The sequence below is a fragment of the Mastomys coucha genome, unplaced genomic scaffold (assembly GCF_008632895.1).
Source record: "Mastomys coucha isolate ucsf_1 unplaced genomic scaffold, UCSF_Mcou_1 pScaffold8, whole genome shotgun sequence".
Taxonomy (NCBI): Eukaryota; Metazoa; Chordata; class Mammalia; order Rodentia; family Muridae; genus Mastomys; species Mastomys coucha.
In genome coordinates, this window is record NW_022196914.1 from 72,725,591 (window position 1) to 72,738,709 (window position 13,119).

Below are 13,119 nucleotides of genomic sequence, written 5' to 3' on the forward strand. Positions count from 1 at the left end.
CTCTCAGTAAAACATCCACAGTCTGTATATCTTAGCACACACATCCCCAGCACCCCAAGGTCACATGTGGTTAAGGCAGAACTGCATACAAATGGCTGGGGCGGGGAAGTGGACAGGATCTAAGGGGAGACTCCAGTGGTCCTCCCCACCCCTCCTTTGAGGGGTGAATGAAGGAATGTCCACTGTCAGCAGGCTCTATTTTGAGGGTCTCTGATGAAAATGGCAGTGGTAGTGCTCAGAGGATATCATTCTACAGCAGATATTACATGGTCCACCAGGTCTTGAAAGTGGATGCTTAAGAAGTAGGATGGGGGACATTGGAAATAATGATGCTTGGCTTCTACCCGTAGGGTATCCAATAAAATGGGTGTGGATATGGCTTGATCCCCACCCCCCAGGATGTTTCACTTCTCAGTTCATCCCCCTAACATTTCAGATGGGATAACTGAGCAGCTCAAGGTAGCTCTTATAATAATCACAATCTGCTAGTTACGATTAGGGAGAACCCAGACCTGGGTGCTCTCTGTGCAGACAACAAAGCAAACAATGGTAAGCTTTCAGTTCATCAAGTTTCTAAGCATAGACTAGAACTCAGCTAGCTCCGAGCTTAGTAAATGGGGAGGGGGCATATGCAGGGCTCTAATGAGGTAAATCTATGACTGTAATTTTCTACAAAGTTTTGTCTCAAGCTTTCAGAGCTGCCTGAGCCAATGGCTCTCTTTTGGCTTTGGTTTCTTCTCCCATGTGCTATACAAAGTCTCTGTGGGGTTCAAGACCAGGTTATCTGACTGGCCCAGACTCTAGCTTGCTTTGTAAACTCCAGAAGGAGAAACCTGAGTCTGCAAGGCTCCCTGTTCCCTTGTCTTGTGCTTTCTGCTCTCACCATAGCAACAACTCTGATCCCACGTGCTCCTTCTGGCTGCCTTCCCTCTCAAAGCCCACATGCAAGACGGCGCTGTAGTAAAATTTACTACAGAACACAGTTCTGCTCAAGTCGACATGCTCCGTAACTGACGTGCTCCGTAACTACGTGATCTACATCTTCAGCTCTGCCACAACTTGAACAAAGTAAAGCTTTGCTCAGAGAGAAAACCGGAGACAGGTCTGGTTTCCACTGCCTCCTTTGTCCCAGTCTCTCTGTGTGGGTCAGAGTGAGGAGGGTCAGGTCTACTGCAGTGTTGTTGGGAAATGGAGCTGATGAGGTTGACTAAAGCCTGTGCAGCCACCTCAGGACTACAGGCTTCTCACAGCCTGTCTCTTGCAGAAGCATTGCTGCAAGGATGAGAGGAAGGGCTGGCCTTCTGCTTGGGTTAGTACAGTTGACTAGTATCTGTGAGCTATTGTTATGAACATCCACCGCCAAGTGGTGCTTTAAACAACAGAAATATCTCTCTCAGTTCTGGAAGACAGAAGTCTGAAATCAAGATGTCGGCAGGACCGCACTCCTTCTAGAACTTTCGGGGAAAACTCTTTCCTGGCTTCTTCCAGTTTCAGGTTGTCATGACCTCATTGCTTCCATCTCTGCCCCCATCTCTGTCTACCAGGCTTTGTGTATGTATCTCCTCAGTGTGTGTAGTTACATAGTACAAGTCTCAAACTCTTTCTGCTCCAGATAATGCAGGAGACACACCTTATAATCTATGACTTAACCCCAGTTTTTCACATCTAAGGCAATTGTGTGTGTGTGTGTGTGTGTGTGTGTGTGTGTGTCTATCTGTCTGTCTGAGTCTGTGTCTGTGTGTCATTTAAAGCAATCATCATAGGTTGCAGGAGTTAGGACATAAACTTATCTCTAGGGTTAAATGACAGAAGTCAAATATGCTGGTTAGTTTTTTGTCAGCCTGACACAAGCTGGGGTCATCAGGTAAGAGGGAACCTCAACTGAGAAAATGAACTCTATCAGGTTGGCTTATAGCAGGTCTGTGGAGGGATTTTCTTACTTAGTGATTGATGTGGATCATCACCACAGTGAGCCCAGACTACTGTGAGCAGTGCCATCCCTGGGCAGGTGGTCCTGTAAGAAAGTGGTACCCGCCTTTAATCCCAGCACTCAGAAGGCAGAGACAGGAGGATCTCTATAAGTTCAAGGCTAGCCTTGTCTACAGAATGAATTCCAGGACAGCCAGGGCTACACAGAAAAATCCTATCTCAAAAAGGGGAGGGGGAGAAGGTAGGCTGAGCAAGCCACAGAGAACAAGCCAGTAAGCACACTCCTCCATGGCCTCTGGTTCAGGATCCTCAAGGTTCCTACCTGGAGCTCTCCCGAGCTAACTTCCTTCGTGGTGGACTATTAGCTGTCAGATGACACAAACCTTCCTGCCTCAAGTCGCTTCTGATTATGGTGTTCAGTAGAACATTGAAAAACCCAACTAAGACATACGGCAAAATTATAGCTTTTTTTTTTATATAAAAATACATTCTTACTCAAATTATATGGAAAGTTGGCATGTAAGAGATGAGAGAGAACATTTCTTTGGTGCCAACTCTGAATAGGCACTGTGTGGAGATAACACAGTGGGAGAACTGATGTCCCCTAAGCACTGCAGGCCCACTCTCCTATGCTAAAGACTACACAGACCAACTCACAGAGTTCTACTCTCAGCCTCTTTCTGTTTATTCCTTCTTATCAGCATAATTCAGCAAGCTCATGACCTAACCCAACATTACCACAAAGTTGGACAGCAAAGCTGGAATCCCAAGTTTGTTTTTCTTCAAACCCCATGTTCTTTTTGCCACAGTGAGTTGTTTTGTTGGGCAGCTATAAAATTTAACAAGAAAACGAAGACATCAATGGAAAAGATAAAATCGACGAGCTACTTTTCACAGTCAAGGTACCCAGTGAATGTTTAGATCAACGCTCAAATGTACGGATTATAATACTCAGCTTCCCTTCTAAAATGGGAATGTCAAACACAGACTTACTTGCATTTTGCTGAAAAAGCAAAAGTTAAAACTGCTGGGCCATATCCAGATGCCTGCAAAGGAAGAATAAGCAAATTTGGAAGGATCCAAGGAAGAGGGTAGGGGAAACCAGGCAAAGGAGGGGTTGAAGAGGGGGCCTCACCTGAGTTTCCCTGATGGTTTCAGGCTGAAAGACTGACTTTGAGGTTGGTTTTCTAATTGATGGTACAGACAAATGGAGAACACACCGAGCCGACAATCCACTGGTTAGAATCAATTTCCTAAGGCAATGTTCAGCCTTATTTCTCCCTGGGTTAAGAAAGGAAAACAGAGGAAAAGAAAGACAGAAGAAGAATTTTTTTGTCAATGTTTTGGGCCATTTCAGACCAACCCTGGCTCCTTTTCCTTCTCTGTTCTGCCCCTTTCTTCCCATCAGACAGCTCTTGGGTCAAGCTATGAGAGACTGGTCTGTTCTGGAGACTGCAGAGGCTCACATCGATCAATACCTCAGAAGACTCTGCCTCCAGTAACCCAAGCATTCCTCCTCCCGTTCTACCCTTCCCAGCACCTTTTATGGAGATGAACAGGAGGGAGCACCTGACTGGTATTAGCCAAACAACTACCAGTCACACCTTAAGGAGGCTGGACACGAGGGGAGTGATGGAATTCTCCACTACAGGGCAGCTCTGTTGTTAGGGACGGAGTGTGAGGATGGTATCCAGAGATTGAGGAAATCCTGATTGGGTAGCCAAGTCCTGGTTGCTTCCCACAATGTCACCAGATCCATTTCAGGAGTCTAACCCTCTACTCAAGCAGAACTGAACTGGATCGCCACACAGTTCTCCATCTTCTCTGTTCATGAACTCCACTTCATTGCAGGACCACATCTCTGTAGATTGTAGATTATCTACTTCTCTATGGATTTCCTGCTCTGGGGCCCCCATTTTGGCATCTTAAAAAGAGGGAGGGAGGGAGAGAGAGAGAGAGAGACAGAGAGACAGACACAGAGACACAGAGACAGAGAGAGACAGAGAGAGACAGAGAGAGAGACCATTAAACTTCTAGCTGTTGTTGTGATGAAACCAATATCTTACCCATTCACAGATATGGGCCAAGGTGAGAAGGCAAAGATCTGAGTACACTGAGGCTCAGGGTCCGTGTGAAAATTGTGGCATGTGACTGGCCTAGACACCATCTCACAGAAAGACTGCTTCCAGAGGTTGTCACATGCTGAGTGTGCTCAAAATGCTCAGAAAGCCTGTGGGGGTGTTTAGTGTCTGCTTAACTCTGTTATGTCACGAAGGATCTGTGTCTCAGATTTTCTGATCTACCTTCTAAAGTCCTGAGAGTTTCACTCATGACTAACTCTCTGCTAATAGGTGTGTGTGCTTTGTAAGTGTCCTTCATTTGTTTCTGTTTGCCTAGCACTTAGACATTAAACTGAGCCTAGCACTTAGACATTAAAAAGCTTGTTCCGGGTCATTGGTTATACTGGGGAAGGAGAAGCTATTGTGCTCTGTACAGGAAACATTTCTATTTCTAAATGTGCTCTCAAACATAAAATATAGGCATATAGTAAGCAAGTGCTCTAATCATTTTTTAGCTTATTTGACAATAACTTCGTGTGTGTGTGTGTGTGTGTGTGTGTGTGTGTGTGTGCCCCAGTGTTGTTATCTACTGACCCAATAATGCCTTTTATACTACTACCCACAACTCCAGTAAAGAATCTAGGCTAAGTTAGAGACAATCTGTTCGATTCTCATATTGCTCTTTTTTTTTTTTTTTTAATTTGGTACATATCTGTAGACTCTTTTGGTCTCTTAAGACATTGAGATTTTTGAAATTGAGTCTTCTTCATTTGTTAAAAATTGAGTTGCACTTTGGTAGTTCTTCTGAATCCTCCTCATAGCTCAAGTGAGAGTCTGCGTTGCTCTCAAGTGGTTCGTGTGTCACAGTATTGTTCAGTTCCTTTATGGTGATCATCTGGGAGGAGGAGCCACAGTAGTGTCAATTGATTCTAACAGCGCCAAATTGTTTTCCTACTATGAAATGGATGACTACTTTATTCAAAAACAAACAAGCAACAACAACAAAAATCCAAAGCAATACAAGAATAAGCAAAGGGCAAAAGATGTACCATTCCCTTATCTAGTGAAAAAAATATATAAGTTCTTCCTTGCCTTGCCACAGTCTGCTCCCAGCTCCTCAGTAGCAAGATGGCTCCGTAGCTCTCATGGTATCCGCTTCCGCTTCCAAAGAAACAGAAGCGAGCCAAGACTGTTAACCCAGATTAAGTTATAAGAAGAAGTAGCACTTCAGTTCACCTAGCAGGCCTGGTGACAAACTCTGCATTTCAATCATCTCATGATATCCTTGCCCCCATCTCTGAGGTAGACTCCATTTTTTGGTCAGCCCAAGGTTGCAGGACTGCAGAAGGCAACAAAGTAAGAGCGAGGCAGCCATGTTAACTCAGGGTGCTTGCTCCCCGGCTCTCCTCATGCTACCCTTTGCCCCAAGACACACCTCCTCTGTCCAGCAGCCCATGTCACCAGCCCTTCCTTGACAGACAGCACTCACTAGTGCTGAGACAGCTGGAGTTCTTGACAGAGCATGATCTTCCCTCTTGTCTGCTGCCCCTGGGCTGGGCTTCTCTCTTCAGGGAGATGGGCCAAGAAACCTGAACTCATATTGGCAGCCCAAGCTCTTCCAGGGTGGGGTGGAACAGTCTCCATAGAAGCTGACCTGGGGAGCAAAGAATGACCTCAGCAACTGAACAAGAGGAGGAAGGACGGGCTCAGAGAGTGAGACCGCACTGGAATGTGGCCTGTGGAAGCCCTGTGATGGCCGGAGGCTTTGCACCCACAGACAGGGCTTGGCTTCCACCAAGACACTCTGAGTCTCCTTCTCAGTCCCTTTGTTCTGTGTAGCAACAAACTGACATTTCTCCACAAGATGGTTTGGAGGGCTGGGGCAGCTGTAAACAAAGGCGCAGGAAATAACTTTTCTTAAATGTTCTTATTATTCAAATGCATTTTATTCATCAAACATATTAGTAATATTGAGTATTTTGAGAACCAAATAATACATAAAAAATTTGTTCAACTTTATATTCATACCCTTTCATACCCTAAAAATATCATTAATGAATATTTAATACTATTCATACCTGAGGATCCTATGTTTAATGTTGAATACTAGATTGTTTCAAAACATACAAAATATTATTTGAGAATTAAGCATAGTAAAAGAGCATAAAATATTAAAAATGAACCATTAGGAAATATATTCAAAATCCCTTATATGATATCACCTTATATGATAGTGAGAGAGTATTTAAAACTCATTACATATCTGTGTACATTGTCTAACAATTAGTTTACTTTAAAAAGATTATCAGTATTTCTAGGAGAGAAATTATTTTATCAGTAAATATATTTTAAAAATTTCAAAATAGCAAAAACTCTTTGACATTAAACATTAAGAAAATGCTAATTTCAAGCTCAGTGAAAAAAATTATCAATAATATTTTCATGATGTTTGTAGAACATGATTTTAATATTTTCAACTATTAATATTTAACAAACAAAATAATTATTTTAAGATATATTTCATTGTTATGTCTCCCTTTTCATTTCTGATTTTATTAATTTGGATACTATCTCTGTGCCCTCTGGTTAGTCTGGCTAAGGGTTTATCTATCTTGTTGATTTTCTCAAAGAACCAGCTCCTGGTTTTGTTGATTCTTTGGTTTTGTTGATTTTTGTTTCTATTTGGTTGATTTTAGCCCTGAGTTTGATTATTTCCTGTAGTCTACTCCTCTTGGGTTTATTTGCTTCTTCTTGTTCTAGAGCTTTCAGGTGTGTTGTCAAGCTGCTAGTGTAAGCTCTTTTCAGTTTCTTTATGGAGGCACCTAGAGCTATGAGTTTTCCTCATACCACTGCTTTCATTGTGTCCCATAAGTTTTGGTATGATGTGTCTTCATTTACATTCAATTCTAAAAAACCTTTAATTTCTTTCTTTATATATCTTCCTTGACCAAGTTATCATTGAGTAGAGCATTGTTCAGCTTCCATGTGTATGTGTGCTTTCCATTATTTTTGTTGGTATTTAAGACTTAGTCCATGGTGATCTGATAGGGTGCATGGGATTATTTCAGTCTTTTTGTATCTGATGAGGCTTGTTTTCTGACCAATTATATGGTCAATTTTGGAGAAGGTACCATGAGGTGCTGGGAATGAATATTCTTTTGCTTTAGGATGAAATGTTCTATAAATATCTGTTAGATGGGTTTGCTTCATAACTTCTGTTATTTTCACTGTTTAATTTTTCTGTTTAGTTTCTGTTTCCATGGTCTGTCCACTGCAGAAAGTGAATTATTGAATTTTCCCACTATTATTGTGTGGGCTTTAGTAAAGTTTCTTTTATGAATGTAGGTACCCTTGCATTTGGAGCATAGGTGTTCAGGATTGAGAGTTTATCTTGGTAGATTTTTCTTTTGACCAGTATTAAGTGTCCTTCCTTATCTTTTTTTTTCTTTTTTGATAACTGTTAGTTGAAAGTTGATTTTATTCGATATTAGAATGGCTACTCCAGCTTGTTTCTTGGAACCATTTGCTTGGAAAATTGTTTTCCAATGTTTTACTCTGAGGTAGTGTCTGTCTTTGTCACTGAGGTGTGTTTCCTGTATGCTGCAAAATGCTGGGCCCTGTTTACATATCCAGTCTATTAGTCTATGTCTTTTTTATTGGGGAATTGAGTCCAATGATGTTAAGAGATACTAAGGAAATGTGATTGTTAATTCCTGTTATTTTTGTTGTTAGAGGCGGAATTATGTTTGTGTGGCTATCTTCCTTTGGGTTTGTTGAAAGGTTACTTCTTCTAGGGTGTAGTTTCCCTCTTTGTGTTGGTGTTTTCCATCTATGGGTTTATGGAAAGATATTTTGTAAAATTGATTTTGTCATGGAATATCTTGGTTTCTCCATCTATGGTAATTGAGAGTTTTGCTGAGTATAGTAGTCTGGGCTGGCATTTGTGTTCTCTTAGGGTCTGTATGACATCTGTCCAGGATCTTCTAGCTTTCATAGTCTCTTGTAAGAAGTCTGATGTAATTCTGATAGGCCTGCCTTTATATGTTACTTGACCTTTTTCCCTCACTGCTTTTAATATTTTTTCTTTGTTTAGTGAATTTGGTGTTTTGATTATTATGTGACAGGAGGAATTTCTTTTCTGGTCCAGTCTACTTGGAGTTCTGTAGGCTTTTATATGTTTATGGGCATCTTTCTTTAGGTTGGGGAAATTTTCTTCTATAATTTTGTTGAAGATATTTACTGGCCCTTTAAGTTGGAAATCTTCACTTTCTTCTATACTTATTATCCTTAGGTTTGTCTTCTCATTGTGTTCTGGGTTTCCTGTATGTTTTGGGTTAGGAACTTTTTGCCTTTTGCATTTTCTTTGACTGTTGTGTCAATGTTTTCTATGGTGTCTTCTGCCCCTGAGATTCTCTCTTCTGTCTTTTGTATTCTGTTGGTGATGTTTGCACCCATGACTCCTGATCTCTTTCCTAGGTTTTCTAACTCCAAGGTTGTCTCCCTTTGTGATTTCTTTATTGTTCCTATTTCCATTTTAGATCTTGTATAGTTTTGTTTATTTCCTTGGCCTGTTTGATTGTGTTTTCCTGTAATTCTTTAAAGGTTTTGTGTGTGTGTGTGTGTGTGTGTGTGTGTTTCCTCTTTAAGAGCTTCTAGCTGTTTACCTATTGTGTTCTGTATATTTTTAAGGGAGTTATTTATCATAAATAACTTAAAGTCCTGTGTCATCATTATGAGAAGTGATTTTAAATCTGAATCTTGCTTTTCTGGTGTCATAGTAAGTCCAGGACTTACTATGGTGGAAGAGTTGGATTTTGATGATTCCAATTAACCTTGGTTTCTGTTGTTTATGTTCTTACACTTGCTTCCCAACATCTGGTTATCTCTAGTGCTACCTCCCCTCGCTATATTTGCCTGGAGCCTATCCTTCCTGTGATCCTGGTTGTGTCAGAACTCTTCAGAGTTCAGCTGTCTCTGTGATCCTGTGATCCTGAGTGTGTCAGAGCTTCTGGGAGTCAAACTGCCTCTGGGACCCTGACATCCTGGTGTGACCAAACTCCTAGGATCTTGTGATCTTGTGATCCTAACCATGTTAGAGCACCTGGGAGTGGAGCTTCTTCTGGGTGTTATGGGACTGGCTTCAATTTCCCACCCAAGGTTTGCTCAGGGCACTGGCCCACACTGGAAGGGATGAAATAAGTTTCAACCTGGGTCCCTGGCAGATTGGTTGTGGTGCCTTCAGTTTTACCACTTAGACCACGTCTTTGATCTTAGGTTTCACCACAGTGAATCAGAATGGACAACTATTTTTTTTAACACCTTGGCTTTTTAAATCAGTGAGAAGGGCATCTAAATCCACCTGAATTGATGTTCTTATTTTGTACTTACTCAATATTATATAAAAACATATCCCTAGGCTTTGGGTCATAAGTAGGTTGACATAGGGAACCACTAGGCATGAGATGGGTGCTTAAGGATCGACTTTCTGATGGTCATAGAAGAACAGACTTAAGGATGCTGTTTTAACACGGGTACTATCCAAGTTTCCCAGCTTTATATTGCCCTGGCAACACTCCAATTTTGAGGCAGACCCTTATTATTCTAGCAATTATAGTTTTATAATGTTTGAATATTCTGTAGAAGAAATTTCCTTCAATATCGATCTGTTTTTATTAAATTAGATATCCTTACCCATTCTATTGTTTCCTCTTTGTGTTTGTTTCTGTTTGGAGGGATGGTAGCACAGTCATGCCCTTTCTTCAAATAATAATGACTCTTTCAGAGCTGAGAACTAACTTCCACTCTAAACATATAACACCACGCCTTCCCTCTTTACATATGAGCTTGAAGAACAGAGGGATTCCCAGTGATGGAGTGCTGGGAACTCTGTGGCCACTAAAGCCACAGCAAATTCTCATGTTCCAAGGGTACCAGGCACTGTTTAATGTCTTGGCTGTCAGCTCTTTCTGCTTTGTAAGCCATGCTTGCTGAGATAAGACTACAAAGGTGTGATACAAGGGTTGAATTAATTAATATACAAAAAATACCTGGAACTGTGCCTGGCCCACAGTAATTGCCTAGTAAGCACTACTGTGGGCTCTAGGAGGCTTATAAAGATAGTTACAACAATCCCCCTAAGATTTTTATCAAGATTTAATGAAGTAATTCATGCAAAGCCCTTGAATCCATCCCATCCTATAGTGTTGACTTTGAAAGTGCTGGTTGACTTAGAAAGACTATTACAAATGACTCACCTAAGCTCATTTGGGCAAGCTGTCTCCCTAGGTTCAAGCTGCCCTCTCCTCTGTAGTAGATTTGTGACAGAGCACCTCTTTTCAATTGAGGCAGGGGTGCAAAAACCACAATGGAAGAAAACCTAACCTCCCTGGGCAACTGGCAGATCTTAGATGCTGCTACATACAGTTCTTTTCTCAGCCTGTAACGGTGGGGGGCATTTTACTAATGCATATCCACAAATCAAACTGTCTTCATGTCCTATGTTGTATTCTTTTAGTAGCAATAGAATTTATTATTGATTTTATCCAGTAGAATTTAATTTACAATTATGTGGTTACAAATTTAAATGGTCCATAAATTTCTCCCTCTCCCTCTCCCCTCCCCCACTTCTCTGCTCAGCTTAGAAAATCCAATTTTTAGAGAACATCACTCTTTTTCCATATGAATCTTCCATCTCTTGATTATTTAGCATCTATCTTCACATTTTAAGGAAATCCTCTCACACACTTGTAGGGCTTTGTGCCCCTGCCACCAGATTTACCACCTTCCTTGGTTGTGTGATCAATATCACTGCTGTGCTTCCAACTTTGGGTTGGCTGTGAAATGTATTTTTGCTACCGTTAGTATAAACTCAAGCAGGATGATGTTTCTGAGCCGCAAAGCTTGTACAGTGGTGGAGAGTCGGGGATAGGCTGCCGTGAGACAGAATGGAATGTGGGAATGTGGCAATGGGGAGTGTCCATCCTGAACCAAAGAAAGGTCAAAGTTCAATGGATCCTACGCATAGGTCTTTGCATGCTGATGAAAGGGTAATTACAGAGCACAGTGACAGGGCAGTTACAGGTCATGGAGTCTATGGGTCAAAAGGTAAAACTGGGCCTAAGAACCTTCAGCATCAGTTGGGTTTCTCCATTAACCACCCATGCAACTCTGGGTAAGCCACTTACTCTAAGCCTGGGTTCCTTCGCCCACAAAATGTAAGAACTTGTAGTCCCCACTTCCCAAGGTGAGAATTAAACAATCGGATGAATAGAGGGCTTAGCACAGTACCTGGCCTATTCTAAGCATTGTGTAAGGTTTTCTCATAATTGCAAATATTACTGAGACAGCAGCGTAGCCCTCAAAGGCTCTGTGAGCCCCACAGTAGCAGTGGGCGCCTTTGTTGTGACATGGAGTTGTTCTGTGGAAGTGCTTGTGAGGGAGTTTTCACTAACACTAACTTTGTGTTCTGGTTTCTTCTAAAGTTCCCACAAAAGTTTTAGAATTTGAAACTGTGCAAGAAACAACAGCAAAACTCCAAGAACCTTGACTGTGGACCTTCCACGAGAGTCTGTGGAATGTGAGCGTGGCAGACACGAGCTGCATCTCCAAACTCGTGCATGAATCACTGCAGAGAACAACAGTTCTGGGAGGTCCCTGGTTCCACATCGTGGTTCCGCAGCCAGGGATATACAAGGTTCCTCCTCGGAAATGTTGATGACTCAGTAACATTAGGTGGCCATTATAAATTACTGGAGGGAAAGGAGTTACCCAATAATTGACTAGTTGGATAAAGTCAATTACACAAAGGTAAATTTTAAAAAAATCATGTTACTCAAAGTTAAATGTTTACAAATAAATCAGTAATAAAGTCCAACAAGGAAGACCTGTCTAACTAATGTTATAAATTGTAATATAGAATGCCTAGGTTTTCGACTATATAAATGCCTAAAACCAAGCAAAACTAATAGAGCCAAGTGAAGTGGCAGAGAGGAGCCGAGCGCTGGAGCATCGTTAAAGGATGAAGGGTTAGTGTCCTTACTGCATAGGAAGCTCCTCTAGTCCTGGCTGGCTGACGCCTTGAACTAATACAATGTAACATCATCCTGCTAGAGTTTATACTCATAGTAGCAAAAATTCATAGATAATTCATAAATGGCCACAAAGATGAAAAAACCTTTAGGAGCAATAAAAGAAGTGACCATTGAAAATTATATAGTAGTGTCCTTTCGCAGTAGCAATAGCAGTTATGGAGAGTGCTAATATACAATACCCTTAAGGCTGAGCCAACATGAGTATCTTAATGTCTAATAATAAGTAAATGATCAAATTAGCTGTGCTAAGTTCAACCAGTCACATTTTAGCCGTACTTCAAAAGTGATATCATAAAACCTCTTCACATGGTATCTTTATAATCAGATATTATATGGAAAAGGGCAAAACCCCAAACTAATTATATGAACATGGTTATAGCTTTATAAATAACATATTATTGCCACATCACATTCAAAGCTGTTAGCTATTTTATTTCAACATTAAAATAGTTCCAGGGTTGGTGAGATGGCTCAGTGGGTAAAACCCTTCCTGCAAAAGCCTGACTACCCGAGTATGGTTCAAAGGAAAACAATGAAGGGACACACCCAATCCCAAAAGTCATTCTTTAACCACTACACCCAACTCCTCTACTCACATATGCACAGCACACACACACACACACACACACACACACACACACTAATAAAAATAATATAAACTCCTTCTTAAGAATGGCCCTGGTGTTAGCCAAACTCATACAAGAGCTCAGAGAATTTCATTGTTTCTCAAATCCTGTCACAGTCTCTCAACCTACAGAAGTAACACCATTCGAGAGAAATTTGGGATCTCTGGTACCAACCTAGTCAATGACCCTGCCCCAGTGGCCAACAGTAGTCCAGACTTCAGCCGCAGACAGCAGGCCACTGTTCTAACCTCTGAAAGCCACACCAACTTCAGAAAGTAGCACCTTCCAGAACTTTCTTTCTCCTATTCCTTGCCCTGTTAGTTTCACACCTATTAGAACCTGTTAACCCCTTGCTTACTCCTTGGGAACGCCCCTTATCTTCTGTGTGGCCACTCAGAATAACTGGAAATAGGA

The 13,119-nt window shown here is 41.4% G+C and overlaps 1 protein-coding gene across 6 annotated transcripts in view; it reads left to right on the forward strand.

Moving 5' to 3' along the window:
• The window catches only part of Ankrd55 (ankyrin repeat domain 55), a 111,566-nt gene that overhangs the window by 3,090 nt on the left and 95,357 nt on the right, over positions 1-13,119 (forward strand). The window lies entirely within an intron of this gene.